The sequence below is a fragment of the Rhinopithecus roxellana genome, chromosome 9 (assembly GCF_007565055.1).
Source record: "Rhinopithecus roxellana isolate Shanxi Qingling chromosome 9, ASM756505v1, whole genome shotgun sequence".
In the NCBI taxonomy this organism is placed as follows: Eukaryota; Metazoa; Chordata; class Mammalia; order Primates; family Cercopithecidae; genus Rhinopithecus; species Rhinopithecus roxellana.
The window spans coordinates 130,539,837-130,559,352 of NC_044557.1; the positions used below are offsets into that span (position 1 = coordinate 130,539,837).

The 19,516-nt window shown below is 41.9% G+C and overlaps 1 protein-coding gene across 9 annotated transcripts in view; it reads left to right on the plus strand.

Annotated features, from left to right (window-relative positions):
* The first annotated feature begins 13,281 nt into the window (after positions 1 to 13,281).
* The window catches only part of NCOA2 (nuclear receptor coactivator 2), a 298,535-nt gene continuing 292,300 nt past the window's right edge, over positions 13,282 to 19,516 (plus strand). For 2 of the 9 annotated variants that reach the window (XM_030937509.1, XM_030937516.1), the window contains exon 1: positions 13,282 to 13,390. The gene's annotated coding sequence lies outside the window, so the exon portion shown is untranslated. Of the gene's footprint in view, positions 13,391 to 13,669; positions 13,902 to 14,720; positions 14,950 to 19,516 lie in introns of those variants that run through there. The other 7 variants (XM_030937514.1, XM_030937511.1, XM_030937515.1 and 4 more) reach the window with 5 other exon arrangements.

Sequence of the window (19,516 nt, forward strand, 5' to 3'; positions counted from 1 at the left end):
TAGTAGAGATGGGGTTTCACCATGTTGGCCAGGCTGGTCTCAAATTCCTGACCTCAGGTGATCTACCCACCTTGGCTTCTCAAAGTGCTGGGATTATAGGCATGAGCCATCATGCCTGGCCTTCTTTTTTTTTTTTTTTCAAATAGAGACGAGGTCTGACTATGTTGTTCAAGCTGGTCTCAAGCTCCTGCCCTCAAGAGATCCTCCTGTCTCAGCCTTCCAGAGTGCTGGGATTATAAGCGTTAACCACCATGCCCAGCACCAAGAAGGTAGTTTTAAGTACTAGCTACAACCACATGACCATTTATAGAAAGGAGGATGGTAATTGTTTCCTTATTTCATTTGAATGCATGTATGTATATAGGGCAAATATCTTGTTTTCTTTCCTCCCATATCCCCTTAACATATAACATAAGACATATTGATTTTACATCAAGTATTTAAGTATTATCAACTTAACATCTGCTGTGGTTTAAATGTGTCCCCCAAAAAGCATGTGTTAGAAACTTAATCTCCAAGTCAATAGTGTTGGGAGATGAGCCTAATGAGAAGTGATTAGGCTATTACCACAAGAGTGGTTCATTATAAAGGGCAAGTTTGATAGCCTTTGTTCTCACTCTCTCACTCTCTCTTTTCCCTTCTGCCATGGGATGATAAAGTATGAAAGCCCTTGCCAGATTTGGCCTCTCTGTCTTGGACTTCCCAACCTCCAGAATCATGAGTCAATACATTTCTGTTCGTTATAAATTACCCTGTCTCTAGTATTCTGATATAGCAGCATTAAATGTACTAAGACAATATCATAGTAAAATTTAAGTTACAAGATTTCAAGAAGAGTGAACATTACTCAAGGACTTTGCTTTCTCCTCTGTGGAAAGGATTAGTGTATTTTTGGTTACACACAAGATAGTTGTATCATGTTAGGCAGAAGTATGACTTTTTTATTGTCTTCACTTGGAGATTAAGTATGGCTTAAGAAGATTGCATGGATCCAACTTGAGAAATAGTAGTCTGTGGTGATTTATTTTATGTTTCAATTTGTCTAGGCTGTGGTGCCCAGTTGTTTGGCCAAACACTAGTCTAGATGTTGCTCTGAAGGTATTTTTAAGATGTGACTAACATTTAAATCAGTAGTGCTCATTGAACATTTAAATCAGCTGAAGGCATTAAGAGAAAAAACTGAAGTCCCCCAAGAAGGAGGGAATTCTATTTCCAGACTTCCTTCAGACTGAAGACTGCAACATCAACTCTTGCTTCAGTTTCCAGCCTACTGGCCTTCTCTGCAAAGCTTGGACTTTCAAGTCTCCACAACTGCATGAGCCAAATCCTTATAATTAATCTCTTTATTAGATATAAATATCTAATTTTTGTTTCTCTAGAGAACTCTAACTAATACAAAAATGTTTGGCTTTTTGGGAGGATTGCAATCGTAGTAATATCATAAAGAAGAAATACATTATGAATATCTATGAAGATGGGATTTAAAATGCAACTAATGATTATGGACTAAAGCCTCTGTGACATTTGGTAAAATTCTGTCTTCTGTTATAATGCTACCATAAGTGGGTATAGAGTTCTTAGAGTGAAGATGATAAATCTAAACTACTTGTAGATAAAATATACTTAGGTCTCAAAGTTAAAATTAGCAAAAAGGTGTAGAGGTAGTGGTGGGATGGCACTTGTCTCCTAACCCATGCCCAGCAAAGTAACAGCCACGTGGGTTGTAGAGGTGTTGCCTTTCTGGTCATGGTCACCCAATATTCCCACCCACAATAACTTCAGTAGGAATAGGAAGCATTTTAACTATGATTGCTATAAAATTCCCCCGCCTAATTTATATTCTGCAACTCTTTTGTTCATTGATTTCATTGAATTTTACAAAACAAAAATATTTATCACATTTTAATGGTTTTCTTAGCCATAATCACTCACTCCACAGATATTTATTGAGTGCCTAGTATGTGCCGCATCTGCTGTAAATTTCATTCAGTTAGAGGAGTTTGTTCAGTACTGGGTCTCTAGTACTTTTTGTTTGTTTGTTTGAGACAGAGTCTTGCTCTGTCACCCGGGCTGGAGAGCAGTGGTGTGAATATAGCTCATTGAAGCCTCAACCTCCTGGGTTCAAGCCATCCTCACACCTCAGCCTTCCAAGTAGCTGGGACCACAGATGATCATTAGCTAATTAAAAAACAAACAAGCAAACAAACAAAAAACCCAGGCTAATTTTGAAGAAAGTTTTTTGTAGAGACTGGGGCCTCGCCTTGTTGCCCAGGCTGGCCTCAAACTCCTGGGCTCAAGTGATTCTCCCACCTCAGCCTCCAAAGGTGTTAGGATTATAGGCATGAGCCACCATGCCTAGTCTCCAGTACTTGAACTAGAGTAGAACCTGAACAAATTTTCACTGCATTATCTCCTAGGCTTCATGTCAAAGGTTGGCTCATAAATGCATCTTAGTTATGAATATAACAAGTCCTTGAATGGCTATTAGTTTTGGCAAAAAGGCGTTTTTAAAAACTGTGTTTTATGAAGGGCTTTGAAGTCATAGATGGAAAGCACAAGCAATCTTCATGCACTTATTTCCAATGTTTACTTTTTCATTGATTGGTGGTAAAGTAAAGCATGTTTTTCTATAGAAACAAGGTTTTTGAGGGGCTTAAATTCTCAGAGCTGCCCTCCTAAAACCTGTGACATGAATAATAGTACTCTACTGGTAGTAGAACATAACCATCACATGCATTTTTGTGGAAGACTATGCTGCACTTGGGTAGGGACTCTGCCAAACATGTATAGATGAACATGGGGCACCTTGGGGTAATGTGTCTTGCCTTGCTCTGTCGGGGAATACTCAAAGTCACCTGGGCTTGGGATTTTGTCTTAGGAATGGCAACAAGGGTTCCAGAGGAAGGAAAACAATCATCTCCAGAGGGAGGTAGAACTCACAGATGAGGCAATGGTGATATTGTCAATGAAACCACTATTAAAGAGGGAGAGAAACAGCTGCAAAGCCCACAATAAGGAGAGAGAAGAGGAAAGAGGATAAGGGAAGAGTCCAGGCAGAGGCAGAAAGAGAAGGGAGTTCAGACATGGAAGAGCATTGTTAGTCTTAGATAGTGGTTAGTCAACCATGTGTAAACAGAGACAAAGTGTATGAGAAAGTACCCAATATTAGTAATTTATTTTAAGATTTGATCTAAAGGAAAACAGGGTCTAAATGTTAGCTTTTATTGTTTTATAAGAAAAGAATGTGATTAAGTAAAACAGTTATTATAGAAGGCATTTAAACTTTTTAAACTAAATATCATATGTACACAGAAAATATTTATAACATGTGTGACAGATACAGGAATAATAAATATTCACATACCTACCACTCAGTTTAAGAGCTTGGACATTAATAATCTAAAAGGGCATGGGGATGGGGCAAGAGACCAACTGCAATTTCTCTGGTAGTTGTGTGTCTGGAACTTCATAATTATTCTTGGGGAAAACTGAAAACAAAACAAAACAAACAACCCAGGGGCCTAGGCATTTAATCAAAGATGTTAAAAAAGGACATTCATAAATAACGGACTAATTAAAGTATAACATTGATTGACTCTGTAAATGTTTTGAATAAAAACAGTTTTTTATTTTAGAGTTCAGAAACTATTGCTGGAATGGGTGTTCAGTGGTAAGACTCTCTGTCAAGTGGTCCGTGTTTATAAAGCCTATTTCTAAAGAAGTGAAGGGTATATTACTCTTCTGAAGATGGTTCTTTTCCTAGGCAAAAGAACAATTACTTAGATGCACTCTGTTTTGCAAAAGCATTATTCTATCCCAACTGTAACTGAACATTAACGTAGGTTTCTGGACCTAGGGTTTTATAAAACTTGCATTTTAACTAAAGGAGTCTGGTTTTCTTTGAATGTTCTTTAGTTCCCAGATACGGTGTTTCAGAGCTGCATGGAATCTTAAAAATGTAGGACTCAGGTAGGAAATTGAGTCCTAGATGCATTTAATTACATGTCCAGAAGATTTGCTTGAAAAACTTCTAGAGATGAATAGTGGTGAGGGTTGCACAACAAGGTGAATGCATTTAATGCCATCAAATTGTAACTTAAAAATAGCGAAAAATGGTAAATGTTATGTATAAAGAAAGACACACATACAAAATGCCCAAGTCTCATTGATTATGCATTCAGATACCGATCTAGAACCTATGTCTCTGTTCTTCTTTAATTTTTTTTTTAAGACAGAGTCTCACTCTGTCACCCAGGCTGTAGTGCAATGGCACCATCACAGCTAACTGCAACCTCTGCCTTCTGGGTTCAAGTGATTCTCATGCCTCAACCTCCCAAGTAACTGGGATTACAGGTGTGCACCACCACGCACAGCTAATTTTTATATTTTTAGTAGAGACAGGGTTTCACCATGCTGGCCAAGTTTGTCTCGAACTCTTGGCCTCCAGTGATCTACCCACCTTGGCCTCCTAAAGTGCTAGGATTACAGGCATGAGCCACTGTACCCGGCCCACCATGAACTGTTATGTTAAGTGGTGTTAAGTCAGGTGAAGCCAATACCTGGTGTTATGCCTATCTGTATTCCAATTTTCACATACTGGCAATACTCAAGTGAGATGTGATTCTCACATTGGGCTTAATTTATTAGATTCTAGTTTTTGTTTGTTTGTTTTTTGAGATGGAGTATTGCTTTGTTGCCCAGGCTGGAGTGCAGTGGCTCTATCTTGGCTCACTGCAACCTCTGCCTCCTTGGTTCAAGCAATTCTCCTGTCTCAGCCTCCTGAGTATAAATTCTACTTTTACTATATATCTAGAGCTTTCTTTTGGAGTTACTAGAGATAAACTAAGAGAAAGGAGATCTTTAGACAAAATGTCAATACTTAAATTGATTTTATATATCTTTAGTTTATTTTTACATATATAAAAATATGTTGTTTTACTATTATTTGTACTTACACTAAAACTAAACAAATAAACTTTATTGGCAACTATATCAACTTATTTTTGTAAAGTAATATTTTATTTTCTATTTTTATTCTTTTTAGAGACAGACAAGGTCTCACTTCATTGCCCAGGCTGGAGTACGGTGGTGTGATCATAACTCACTGCTGTTTGAACTCCTTGGCTCAAGTGATCCTTCCAGTTCAGCCTCCTGAGTAGCTGGAATTACAGCTGCTAGCCACTACGCCTGGCTGTAAAGTAACATTTTATGAAGCAGCTGTGCTAAAATCTGTGAGGGATGCTAAGAAATCTAAAATATAATCCTTGTCTTCAGAGAGTTTACAGTCTAGTTAGGGAGGGAGATTCAGTAAATGCAAACAACAATAACATTTTAAAAATTGAAGTGTAATATACATAGGCACACAAATAATTTGTATGCCATGAATAAACTGTGCACAAATGTTTCATAAAATGAACATGTCCATGTAACCTCAACTCGTATTAGAAACAGAATATTCTCAGAATCCCCAAATCTCTCCCATGTGCCTTCCTAGGCCCCACCTACCTGGCAAAATGTAACAACTATCCTGGTATCTATCACCATAGATTAGTTTTGCCTGTCTGACCTTTACGTAAATAGCATCATATAGTAGTGTTCTTTTGTATCTGGTTTCTTTTATTCAAGGTTATTTCTATATGATTTATACATGTTATCGTGTGAAGCTATAGTTTGTTCATTTTCACTTCAGTATAGTAGTCCATTGAACAAAAATGCTGTAATTCATTCATTCTTCTGTTGAAGTACTCTATAGGATACATACTAAAGAACAGAATTATTAGGTCACCCAGGAGACATGCTCAGCTTTAATGGATATTGCCAAACAGTTTTCAATGTACATGCCAAATTTTCATGTTCTAATTGTTTCTAATATATAGGAATGCAATTAATTTTTGTATATTGACCTCTCATTCTAGAGATCTTATTACATTTAATTCTAATAGTTTGTAGAGTCCTTTGGATTTTTCACATAAACATTCATGTGATCTGTAAATAATGACAGTTCTATTTCTCCCTTAGCAATCTTTATGCTATTTTTTTCCTTTTATCGCATTGGCTAGAACTGCCTGTACAATGTTGGTTGCAAATGGTAATACTGGACATACTATTTGCAATTCTCTTTCCCAATCTCAGGGGGAAGCTATAAATGTTTCAATATTGAGTACAATGTTTGTTATAGGCTTTCTGTAAATATACTTCATTATACTGGAGAATTTTCCTCTTACTCACATTTTTTAAATGCTAATAGTACTTTGTTTAGGTATAATTTGTATAAATTAATAGCAAAATACACAAATCCTAAGGGTACAACTCAGTATGTTTTTGACAATGGGTTGTCAAAATGTAACTATCACCTAGATCAATATTCATCATCCCAGAATATTTCTTCATCCCTCCAAAATTCTGTGTTCCCTTTTTCCAGTCCATCTGCAGTGCCCACAACCCTAGCATCAACTTTCATCATTATACATTCATTTTGCCTGCGCTTGTAGTATTCCGGCATAAATGGAATTGTACAGAATGCACTCATACGACTACTTTTGCCTAGCAAAATGCTTCTAAAATTCATTCATGTTATTGCATATTTCAGTAATTTGTTCCTTTTACTGTTGAATACTGTTCCATTGTACGAATATACCACATTTGTTCCTCCACATAACCTGATGATGGAAATAAGTTTCCAGGTTTTCACTATCATGAATAAAACTCCTGTTAATGTTCTATACAATCTTTTGGTGAACATCTGTTTTCATTTCTCTTAGATAAATACCTAGGAGAACTGTAGGGTAGAATTGTGTATGCTTAACTTCATGAGGAAGTTTCTGTTTTCCAAGGTGTTTGTACAGTCCTGCCAGCAAAGAATGAGAGTTCTAATTGCTCCACATTCTCCCCAATATTTGATATTGTCAATTTTTTTTTTTTTTTTGGACCAGAATCTCACTCTGTCACTTAGGCTGGAGTGCAGTGGCACAATCTCATCTCACTGCAACCTCCGCCTCCTGGGTTCAAGTGATTCTCCTGCCTCAGCCTCCCAAATAGCTGGGATTAGAGGCATGTTCCACCATGCCCAGCTAATTTTTGTGTTTTTAGTAGAGATGGAGTTTCATCATGTTGGCCAGGCTGGTCTCGAACTGCTGACCTCAGGTGATCCGCCTGTCTTGGTCTCCCAAAGTGCTGGGATTATAGGCATAAGCTACTGCACCTGGCTGCTCTCTCTTTCTTTCTTCTCTTTCTCTCTCTCTCTCTTTCATTCTTTCTTTCACACAGGGTCTTGCTCTCTTGCTCAGGCTGGAGTGCAGTGGCTCACTGCAGGCTCAAATGATCCTCCTGCCTCAGCCTCCCAAGCAGCTGGGACTACAGGTGTGTGCCACCACACCTGACTTTTTTATTTATTTATTTATTTTAGAGATTGAGTTTCACCATGTTGCCCAGATTGGTCTTGAACTCCTGGGCTGAAGCCGTTCTCCTGCCTTGGCCTCCCAAAGTGCTTGGAATACAAGCATGGCCGATGTTTTCTTCTAGGAGCTTTATAGTTTGGGTTTTTTCATTTAAGTCTATGATCCATCTTGAATTCATTCTTGTGTGCAGTAAGAAGGTCAATATTTTCTCCACACTGATATCTAGTTGTAGCACTACTTATTGATAAGACTTTCCTTTTTCCATTGAATTTATCTGACAACTTTGTACAAAATTCATTGACTATAAAGTTTGCGGGCCTATTTCCAAATTCTCTATTCTGTTCCATTGATCTGTTTGTCTATTCTTACACCAATATCACACTATCTTAATTAGTATAGCTTTATAGTAAATATTGAAGCTGGCAGTGTAAATTATTCAACTCATGTTTCCTCAAGTTTGTCTTGGCTATTCTAGGTAATATGTATTTGCATATAATTTTTAGAATTAGTACCTCAATTTTTACTTAAAAAGTTTGCCGGGATTTTGATTGGGATTGCATTGAATCTATAGATCCATTGTGAAGTGTTGACATCTTAATACTGATGACATCTTAATACTGTTTTTTAAAACAGAAATGGAGTCTTGCTTTGTTGCCCAGGATGGTCTCAAAATCTTTGCCTCAAGATTTTGCTCCCATCTCAGCCTCCCAAAGTGCAGGAATTACAAGCATGAGCCACTACACCTGGTCCCATCTCTCGTTTTAAAAATTTAATTTTTTGGCCTGGCATGATGGTGTCTGCCTGTAATCCCAACACTCTAGAAGGCTTAGGGGGTCAGATCACTTGAGCCCCAGGAGTTCAAGACCAGCCTGGGTAAGACGGTGAAACCCCATCTCTACAAAACAAATCCAAAAAAAAAAAAAAAAGCTGGGTGTGGTGGCACACACCTGTATTCTTGACTATTAGGGAGGTCAGGGCTGCAGTGAGCTGTGAGTGTGCCACTGCACTCTCCGGCCTGAGTGACAGAGTAAGATCATGTCGCCAAAAAAAAAAAAAAAAAAAAATTAACTTTTTAAGAGACACGGTATTGCTATGTTGCTCATGGTGGTCTGCAGCTCCTAGGCTCAAGTGATCTTCCTGCCTCAGCTTCCCAAGTAGCTGGAACTACAAGCATGTGCCACTGTGCCCAGTCTATTTCTGTTTTAGGCCATTGTGAATTTCTATTAGCAATTTTTTTTCTTGATGTAGAGATCATGCAACATCTTTCATTAAATTTATTCCTAAATTTTGATTTTTTTAATGCTTTTGTAAATGGCGTTTTAAAAATTTCATTTTCCAGTTGTTTCATGCTAACATACAGAAGAAATACAATTGACCTTGTACCTTGTGATCCTACATTCATTTTAGTAGTTTATGGATTCTTTTGAATTTTATACATACACTATATCATCATTAGTGAGTAAGTTTGGTTTCATCTCCTTCCAATTCATTTTCTTGTCTTATTGCACTGATAAAATTTGCAGAGATGCTAAATAACTTGCCCAAGTTCACGCCGTTAGTAAGAGCCAAGATTGAAACTCATGTCAATCTCATTCCGGAATATCCTGGAATGAGTGTGGGTGTATTAATATTTGCTTTTGTTTGAGAAATAAGGGAGGTATGAATAGAAAAAGTAGTTAGGGGCATTATCAAAGAGGTTCTTAATATAAGGTGAAGGATTTGAATTGTATTCCGTAGGTAATGAAGGATCATTAAGTGTTTTCAAGTGGGAAAGTAACAAAAAACAAAAAGGGGATGAATCTTGTGACAGTGTACAGTATGACTTGAAGGGAGTCCATTCATTAATTTATTCATTCTTTTCACGATCATTTATTGAGTATGCATTATGTTCGAGGAGACAGAGTCTTGCTTTGTCACCAGGCTACAGCGCAGTGGTGTGATCTTGGCTCACTGCAACCTCTGACTTCCAGTTCAAGCCATTCTCCTGCCTCAGCTTCCCGAGTAGCTGGGACTACAGGTGTGTGCCACCACACCCAGCTAATTTTTTTTTTTTTTTGTATTTTTTAGCAGAGACGGAGTTTTACCATGTTGGCCTCCCAAAGTGTTGGGATTACAGGCATGAGCCACCGTGCCCAGCCAATGTGTTTCTTAGAGTAGTAGAGATACAGGTGATGAAGAGTAGAATCCTAACACAATCCTAGGTATGCAGTGAAGATAGTTCTATGACTTTGCATTAATTTACTTGACATCTCTGAAGCTCAGCTTTATTGTACGTAAAATGGGAATAATATACACATAATGACTACTTCAGTAAGGAAAAAATTTTTGTAATATGCTTGACCTATATTAGACATTTATTTGTGGTAGCTATAATATTTAAGGGATTTAGAAGAGAGCAAACAATAAGAATGAAACATTTCATCACATAGTTGTTCAATAATCAAATTGACAAACAAATGTTTTAACTGATGCCCCCACCCCATAATTACATTTTAATAGAATTAACTATAGATTTTTGCTTTGGCAATTTACGAGTGCACCGAAATAGAGATAACTATGCTACACACAGATTTAGCTGACATAATAATATTCCCTTACATTTGTTTAAAGAGCTTTATAGTTAACATCATATTTATTTGCTTATATTCTATAGCTCTTTTTACCATACTGTTACCTCTAATCTCATGATGTATACTAGAAGTGTTAACCGAAAAATAGTATAGAATCTCCCACTTTCATGCAGTTTACTTATGAAAAAAGTGAGTACTTCGAAAACTGTGGAAGAAAAGGCAGACAAAAATAGAAATTCTTGTCTTATAGCAGTCATATTGTTCTGATTATTCCTAGGTTATATTGTTAAATATATAATTTGTGATTTTCTTTACTTTTCCATGTTGCATTTATGATTCTGTTGACATTTTTGGTGTTTCCTTGCCTCATCCATTCATGGTATGTTGTTTCTACTTCCACTACATTTCAGTAATTTCCTTCCCCTTTAAGATCTGCACCCACATATTTTTTCCTTGTTGTTGTTCTCTCGGTAATATACCTAGTTCCTATATCTTTGCCTTCTTTTTTCTTTCCTTCTTCTTCCTTTCTTATTTTATGTCATTAAGTCAACTTATTTACTGCCTTTTCTACCTTTTCATTTTACATTATCACAGTAATGATTCACTAAAGATTATGGTTAGTTTTAATAAACAATTGTTGTGAGGTCTCGTGGGAATCAAAGTTCTTTCAAAGTATGGAAAATGTTTTTTATAAACATGTTTTATGAACAAGGGCTTGGAGGATGACGTGGGGAAGAGGACACGAGGACTGGAATAGATACTATTATTTATATTTCACAAATTCAATGAAACAACAGACATCATACATTTTTTGTTAAGTGCTATATAGCATGTACAAACAAGAACAAGACTAGGTCTTGGGCTCTGCGGAACTTACAATCTAGTGAAAGAGAAAGACAAATACATAAACAACTCTAGTGCAAGACAGACTACCGTGACAGCAAGAGCCTGAAGTTTAGAGGGCGCCCAGAGATGGTACTAGAGAGCGTTTAAGTCACACAATTCAAGCTCAGGCAATTGAGTAGCACTTGGGCATGGAGCTCATCTACTATGTTATCAGACGTTTATTTCTTGTAAGAAAACAGTCTTCAGCTGTTGTAAGACGTTTTATTGGGTAATATGGGAATGCAATGGGGGGAGTTATTTGTTTGCAGAGGTATCATGGGTAGTTTTAAAAAGTGTGAAATCTGTGATTGCAGAGGACTGATGGACTCTGGACTTCCGCCAAAATGGGAGGGATAGCAAGCAAGACGGAGAATTTTTTAAAAATTTTTCTTTCTTTCTTTCTTTATTATCACTACTCCTGATAACTCACAGTTGGGGGTGAGGACAGGAAAGCAAATCCGGAGTTCAGCATTGTGACAAACCTCAGGTGACTACTACCCCATTGTAGACAAGTTACAGACTGGTATTAGCAGAAGACAGGCCATAAACAAAATCTCCATTTCCTCTCAACGCTTTGGGAACATAATTCTATTATTCTAGCTAGCTAAAAAAAAAAATCTTTAAAAATATACATTAATACATAGTCAATGCAAACATTTCAAACGTTAGATAGGTGTGCAAAATAAAAAGTGGAAGTGCCTCATCACCCACTTACAATCCCCAGCGCTAACATTTGTTATAGGCTTCCAAGCATTTTCTATCCACAAACACACACACACACCCCACACATATTTTTGTATTCTTTTGCCTAATAAAATTGGTGGTACACCCACAAATTTTAGGATGAAGACACATTTAAAAGCATGCACTTTGGAGCTCACCAGAACTGGGCTCATATCCTCTCCAACTACTGGCTGTGACCCTGGGCAAATTACTTCTTTTAGCTTCAATTTTTTGTGTGAAGTGAAAAGCGGTAATGACTTCGGAAGATCTGAGGATTAAGGTCTATAGCAGATATACATCACCTAGCACAGTCAGATACATAATAAGTGTTCAATAAACACGTAATATGCTTGACCTATATTAGACATTTATTTGTGGTAGCTATAATATTTTAGGGATTTAGAAGAGAGCAAACAATAAGAATGAAACATTTCATCACATAGTTGTTCAATAATTAAACTGACAAATGTTTTAACTGACCCCCCAACCCCATGATTACATTGTCTACCGCAAGTGACCTTTCTCATCATAAGATTAAAATCAGGGAGTATGTTCCTCTCATAATTTGATAACTGCCATCAAACAAAAGTTGATTTTTTTCAACTAATTACCGTATAAGTTAGAAAAAAAAAACTTGCTTTTCCAAAGCGTAAAACAGATCCGTCTAAGTAACACTTAAATAGGGGTTCTCGCATTTTAGGGGTTCTCGCATTTTTAGTGCCAATCTCCTACGGGAGTCCCCTGAGTACTTTCTTCACGGATGTCTAGAGAATGGACTTGCCAATAAAAACTTCTGTGATTTCATGACGTGCCGAGAATTCTCAACCAGGTTAAGTTTTATATCCTGTGTGCAGCGTTTGCTTTATCCCGAAATTGCCGGGTGGTGCCCCTTCCAGCTCCCACAGTCGCGCCTCTCCATCCCCTCTGGAGATACAACTGCAATGGGAGAAGCCTCTCTCTGTTGGAGCCGTAGGGGACTTGACGGATGCGGGGCGCCTCCCGGGAGCAGCGGCAGGACCGGGAGTTGGGTGGGGTGAGGTGCGCCCGAGGGGGTGCAGGCTGCTGGCCGAGGGGCCGGCCGGACGGGCGGGCAAGTCCTCTCCTGGCGACCCTGGGACTCGGCTCTCCCCGATCTTCGTCTTGGGGCACCTTCCCTGCCGTCTGCAGCCCCCAGGCCCCACTGTCTCTAACTCGGCGGCCCGGGCCCGTCCCAGTCGCTAGTTTTCTTTTTGGCATTGCCCTTTGCCCTCCCATGAAGTCCTCTGTTGACTCTCTCTTCAGTTCCAGTCACCCCTAGGTCACTCTCCCTCTACCACAGTCACCCATTTTGTCCCCTGTCCCCTTACTCTTCTTCAGCCCTCACCGGCCCGCCTTCTCATAGGACTCTGCCGACGGAGATGCTGCGGACCCCGCGGGCAGGGGCTGCTCCCCGGACAACCCTGCGTCCACCTTTGCCCCTTCCTCGGGAGCAAGAGAGGCAAGTTTCCGCCCCGTCCTTTTCCAGCTGACAGGACTTGGCTGCGGTCACTGCCGGGGAGGCAGAGGGAGGGACGGCCTGGCTCCCGAGCCCCCTCCCCTGCTCGCGAGCTCGCGCGGTCTGTCTCTCCGCAAGTGCGGAGACGCGGAGGAGGAGGAGGAGGAGGAGAAGGAGGAGGAGGAGGAGGAGGGAGTTGGGGGAGGATCTCCATTGAAATAAACAACCAGGCAGCAGTTATTAACACGGGAACATGGCGGCCGCAGCCTCGGCTACAGCTTCGGCGGCGAAGGTCAGCGCCGACGGCAGCCGGCACCTGACGGCGTGACCGACCCAAGCCGGTAACCATGCCTTCCCCCGGGGCCGCGAGGGCGGGCGGAGGGCGGGCGGCAGGCGGGGGGCGCCGCGTCCCCACTCCCCGGCCGCGACTGCCCTTCCTGCGCCGAGCTCCGACAGAGCCGTGCGCCTCCGAGAGGCTGTTTTTGTGTGCGGGGACCGCCGCCGGAGTGCGCGGAAAACGGGAGTTGCATCCCGGAGGCGCAGCGACGCTGGGGAGTTGGGGCTTGGGGGTGGGGAGGGCGGGAAGCGGCGGGGAGACGCGGAGTCCCCGGGAGAGAAAGGAGGCGCTCCAGCGCCTTGCTAGAGCTCGGGAGACGAGTCCCGGAGCGCGAGGCGGGCGGAGGCTGCAGCCCGCGGCGCGGGCGAGAGGTGAGCGCCGAGGCGCGGCGGGGAGGCCGGGGGTGCGGGCGCGGCCCCCGCCCCGAGGAGCGAGTGCCTGTCGCCCAGTCCGGTGCGGGGTCGGCGGAGACCGAGGCTCTAACCCCGCGGGGGCAGCGCGGCAGAGCCGAGAAGGTGAATCCCGGGAAGGTGTATTCTTTAATGGAAGCGCGGAGCGGCTGCAGCGGAGAGTGGGAGCCGGGCGAGGGGAGGCAGGACTCGGGAAGTGCCGGGGGTGTGTGAAGGTGAAGCAGGGTGTCCGGGCGGCCGGCGAGCTGCAGCGCGGGACGGGGAAGGGGAGCCGCGGCCCGGCGGGCGGCCCGGGCCCGTGTCAGCGCTGGAGGCGGGGGGCGGGGGGCGAGGGGCGCCGAGCGCTGCGGGCGGACGGGAAGGAGCTGCGGCGGGCGGGGCGGGCGGCGCGCTGGGGCCGAGCAGGCCGGGCCGTGGTGGGGGCGGGGAGCCGGGGGCCGGGCCGCGGCGGCGCCGAGCCGGGCTCGCCCCTGACTGAACTTTCTGGGTGCGGGCGTGTGTGCAGGAGGCGCGCTGGGGCCGGGGCCGGGGCCGGGGGCGGGAGGCGGACCGGGAGGTTCCGGGTTGGCTCGCCAGCGCCCCCTTTTCTCGCCCCCTTCTCCCCGCCCCTGAAGGGACAGGCTCTCGGGGCCCCAGGCGGGAAGCGGGAGGGGCCCTTGCGGCCGCCTTGCGACGGTCACGCCCCGGGCACGGGGACCCGGCTCTCTCGGGCCCCTGGGGGGTGCTGGGGGAGGGGGCCGGGGTCGTCGCTGCCGGCTGCGCTCCCCGCCTCCTCCCCTCGGGGGAGTCCCAGAGGCGCCTTTTCGGAGACGGGGGTGGGTCGGTCCCTGGTTAGATGGCCCCTCCCTCTCCCCCTCCCTTTAGTGGTTTCCGGGGCCTGCGGGACCGAGGGGCGGGAATCGGGGACCGGAGCCCCCTTCCGCCGGCCCGGAGCTGGACTGGGCCTCCCGCGTTCTGGGTCCGTCACTGGTAGGGGAAACTTTCCCAAACCAGAGACCGAGCCTGAACACCTTCCTTCGCCACCTCGTCCTCTAATCCCACTCCCACTCCACCACCTCCGACGCCTTCCCCTCCCACCGACCCGAATCTCGCTGCGTCTGACTGATGGGGCAGTGAGCCAATCGAAGGCGGGGAGCTGACCTGTCGGGTGTCGGTGAGCCAATCGTGCGGACCAGAGGAAGGAAGGGGGCGGGGTTTCTCCGGACCAGTTAAAGCGGAGTTGCATGCGGGGCGGGGGAGTCATGGAGACGCCGAGAGCCAGCTACTCTTGTCCATCCCCAAGTCACCCCAGCTCCTTGATCTCTGGGGTTGTGTCACTTAGAGGGGCTCCGACCCGGAGAGGCATGCCGCGGCACTCGGGGTCCTGTATGCCTTTCGTACCGAAATAGACGTTGTCTTATACACGACGAAGTCTAAAGCCACTTTAGGATGTGGCAGTAACTCCCCGAGGCCGGTTTCTAAAATGGCATATGCTGTAGTGATCATGTCCTGGACCTCAGCGTCCGGTTTACATGCTGAGGGTCACAGAATACAGAAGTTACCCTTTTGCCTCTATCTCGGTTTCACTCAGCTACGCCAGAATGGGGACAATGAAATTTGAAAGAGGACCCTGAGCATCGGAGTAGTATCACGCCAACTGATTATTGGGAGTGGAAAGCATCATTGTTCATAATGGCTTCACTGGTTCCTTGTTTAATTAGAGCGCCAATTCCCAAAGTGCACTTGAAACTTCGACGTTTGGGGATGTCATTAAAAAAAAAAAGTTGTGGTTTATGGTATGCATTTTTTTTTCTTTTTGCTCTTTCTTGGGTAAACAAAATGAAGTTGGGAACTAAAGCATCACTGATTGAAACATTAAGTGTGGGTATTTAAGGAGCAAAGCTAATCAAAGAATATTTGTCTACAGAAAAAAGTCTGAGTGAAATGTAGTTTGCCAGATTACTCCCACACAAAAGATTCTTAAAAATAATTTTAATTTTCTTAAACACTGCTGAATTGTACAGTGTGTGTGTACTTTGCTGGTTTATACAAGGTTTGGAGACATCTTTGGTTTTAACTGTTTCTTGAGCGTTTAGTCAAGTGACTTTCTCAACTCTTGACTTTTAGGAGCAGAGGTCTTTGATTCTCTGTAAAGATCACAGGTTGCTCTGCAGGAATAGCAGTCTTTTAAAAAGAAAACAGCTGCTACGAAGCGTGTGTGTGTGCGCGCGCGCGTGTGTGTGTGTGTGTGTGTGTGCGCGCCTGTTCTTTGTTGGTGAGGTTAGGCACAGTGACAGAAGTAATTCTCCCTTTCTCACCTGGAATTTGTAGAATCTTTGGGAGTTCAAAGAATGAAGTGTTAGATTAAGAATGAATTTATTCATTTTTGTCATAAGTATCCCATTAATTTAATTTTGGGAGTATGCTCTTTTAGGTTACGTGGGAAATATGTCATAGGTCAAGCTTTTATTAATCTTGGGTTACTAAGAAAGAATTGAGGGGGACTGCAGTTCTAGGGAACAGTATTTGCCAAACCTTACAACTGTGTTCTGTTGTCGTATACTATTTTCAAATTTACCATGAGAATTCCCAATTCAGGATCATTTTGGGTGCATGTAGACAAGAATTAATTGCATTTTGCTGTAGCTCTTGAGATGTTGTTTGTAATAAAGTAGTAAAAAGAGAGAAGGTAAGCCAAACACTTACTTAGACTGGCAGAGGTAAGGAGTATTAGAAACAACATTCAAAAGTGGACAACATTCAAAACTCCCCATCATTTGGCACTCTGACATATGCCCTTCTCTCTTTTGTATGCTTAAGAGCAACACATTATTTTACTTAATTCTCTGCAACAGTCCTTGAAAATGTGCTCAGATTCTTGGTGGCAGAGAGAACCAAGTCTCCTAATGTCTGGCTTGGTGGGGGGAACCTCTCAAGCATATGGAGACATCTAGAAAAAGATGTGCATCGTCAGCTGTGATTCCATTGTGTGCTCTCAGGCTGGATCTGAGCTTCCTTCCTCCTGGGAATTTCAGTCTTAAACAGAGGAGTTCTTTGACTTTTAGATGTCAGTATACTGAAGCAGGAGGGTAGAAAAGAGCTCACCAATTACAGATTTAATATGTTTGAGTAGTTAATATTTTTTGGATTTTAACCCTTCATTGGTTAAATATAATTTAGATGACTTTGGCTTAGTGTTAGAAGAGCATTTTATTGGAAATATAAAATGTAAGGCTTGGAGGGGGATTTGGGCTGTGGATAAAGGGGTAATGCTCCTTAGTTGTCTTTATTTGTAGTTGTATCTTATTAAAGCTTTCCAAGCCTCAGTAACATCAAGAATCTGTGAGCAGTCCTTCCATTACATGCCCTGTATTTAAGGATTCGGTACCATAGCTGTTTCAAATTACGTAAGGTTGAAATGTGATCCATAAGTTGATAGCTTGGATTTCTTAGGAAAAATTTTGTGTTGTATTGAGTTTAAAAGTAATTCTTTAGGCACTCTTGAGGATATTGGATAGTAAAGGAAAATAAAAAAGGGGATGGTCTCTTTAAACAATTTTTCTGAAATGCACAGCGTGCCCTCCTTTGATATTTTGGCCATTATTGTGTCATAATCGAAGTTATATTTAAAAGCAAAGTTAATGCTTATTTATTGCTATGAAAAAACTGCTGTTTAAGAAATTACTAACTTTAATATTTTGTGTGTATAGTTTTGTTTGGTAATATATGTTATTACATGCTTTATTGATTTTTGATTAAGAGAATAGGAAGGAGAAAATAAGTCACTGCTTTAAGGTATTGGTCTTTTATTGCCGCACATCATAAAATCGGCAACAAATCCGGATCTTTTTCCATAGTGAAAGAATAAGACTATAGTTCATACCAAAAATGAAAGCCATTTAAGGGAAAACGAAACAAAACCTTCAGTTTTTTTTGTATCTTTCATATTTCAGGCTAATTTTATTACTTCTCTATGTCTTACTTTTCTAAACAAACAAACAAAAAAGGTTCTAAGTGTTTGTGTTCCAAGTGTTTGTGTTTTTCCTTTTTTGTTTTTAAAGGCTTCTAGTAGAGTTTTATGAATTGCAAGCTGTGAAAAGAATATGTCATATTACTCTCTAAAGTCTATTACAAGTAATGTCTGGAAAAGCTATGAAATACAATTTTAATGTTGCAGACCTTCAATTCAGACATCATAAAGAAAACACATCTTTATGGATTCTAGATGCAAATTTCTAGATCGAGGTGAGAATGTGACTTTTGATGATATTTTAGAAGCTGGTGTAGTTCTCTTAGCTGTTGTAAAACTGATTATGAAAAGGAGTGGAAATCTTAAAGGTAAACTATGAAGGCAACTGAAATTAAAAGACTAGGTGGTCTGCAGGTAGATCCTAATACTGTTAACTTTTAGGGCAAAGATTTTATGTGTTTACTGTATGAAATGTTGATCAGTGACCACATTTCTGGCTCCCCAGGGCTGTGATAACATAATGCGATTGTGGAAATGTTGATTCTAGGACAATTTTCTGTTGGTTCTCTGGTTGGAAATTTTCTAGAGAAGAATTAAATGAGCAGGGAACCTATGGTGGTGTTGTACATAGCTGTTTTTGAGGCTTTGGACACAGAATCATATAGGTAGAAGTTATTCACAACTAGTTAACTGTTCTAAAGGAAAAGAAAACATCTTTACTTTAACTAGGCATCCCCTGACAGATACGTGGAGAATTGAAGTTAGCCTGTTAGTTCTGGCAGAATTTATGCTTTTTAGGCAGCCAATTACGAATTGTTTGAGTTCCCCTGGCCAACTTAAATCTACTTTGGTCTTGCTGTTGTTGTTGTTGTTATTATATTATTATTTTGAGATACGGTCTCGCTCTGTCATCCAGGCTGGAGTGCAGTGGCATGATCACAGGTCACTGTAGCCTTGACCTCTTAGGCTCAAATGATTCTCCTGAAACAGCCTCCCAAGTAGTTGGGACTACAGGTGTGTGTCTCTACGCCTAGCTAATGTTTGATATTTTTTGTAGAGATGAGTCTTGCCACGTTGCCCAGGCTGGTCTTAAACTCCTGGGCCCAGGCGATCCTCTCCCCTTGGCTTCCCAAAGTACTGGGATTAAAAGCATTAACCACCACACCTGGCTGTCATTTTGGGCTTTTTGACCTTGTCTCTGCTTTCTTGTCTGACTTAACTATTGTCTCATTCATTTGTTCATTTAGTCATTTGATGAGTACTCTGTCCTGGCCCTTTCAGTGTACTTTGATGTTATAAACCATCCATTCCAGAGCCAGTGATTAAAGGGGGAACATAGAGTGGGTGATCACTTTTTTTGGTTGGGGAGGAGGTGGGAGGGGACATATTTGCCTTCATTTCAGTTTGCTTTAGTACTAAAGATATATTCTTTTTGTGTGCATGTAATTTTAATCATATAATGTCAGCACATTTTACTGTGATTTGGATTTGGGTTGTCTTTTCCCTGAAAATAGGGTTAAAATGTTTATAATAAAAAATATTGTTAAATGTCCCCTTAACTGATTAGCCTACAACCGAATGGATTTCGTTTTATGAAGGTATGAATATTTATAATTAGTTTTGTTTTATTTCCTCTGGAATCATGTTGTATCCTCTCTGGCCTTGAGTCCTGTGTGGTGTATGGTAAGGATGGCACTCTTCAGTTGGGTGAAGATGATAGGCGTTGCCTGTGAATTGTTGCCACTTTAGGGCTACTCATTCTGGGCCTTAA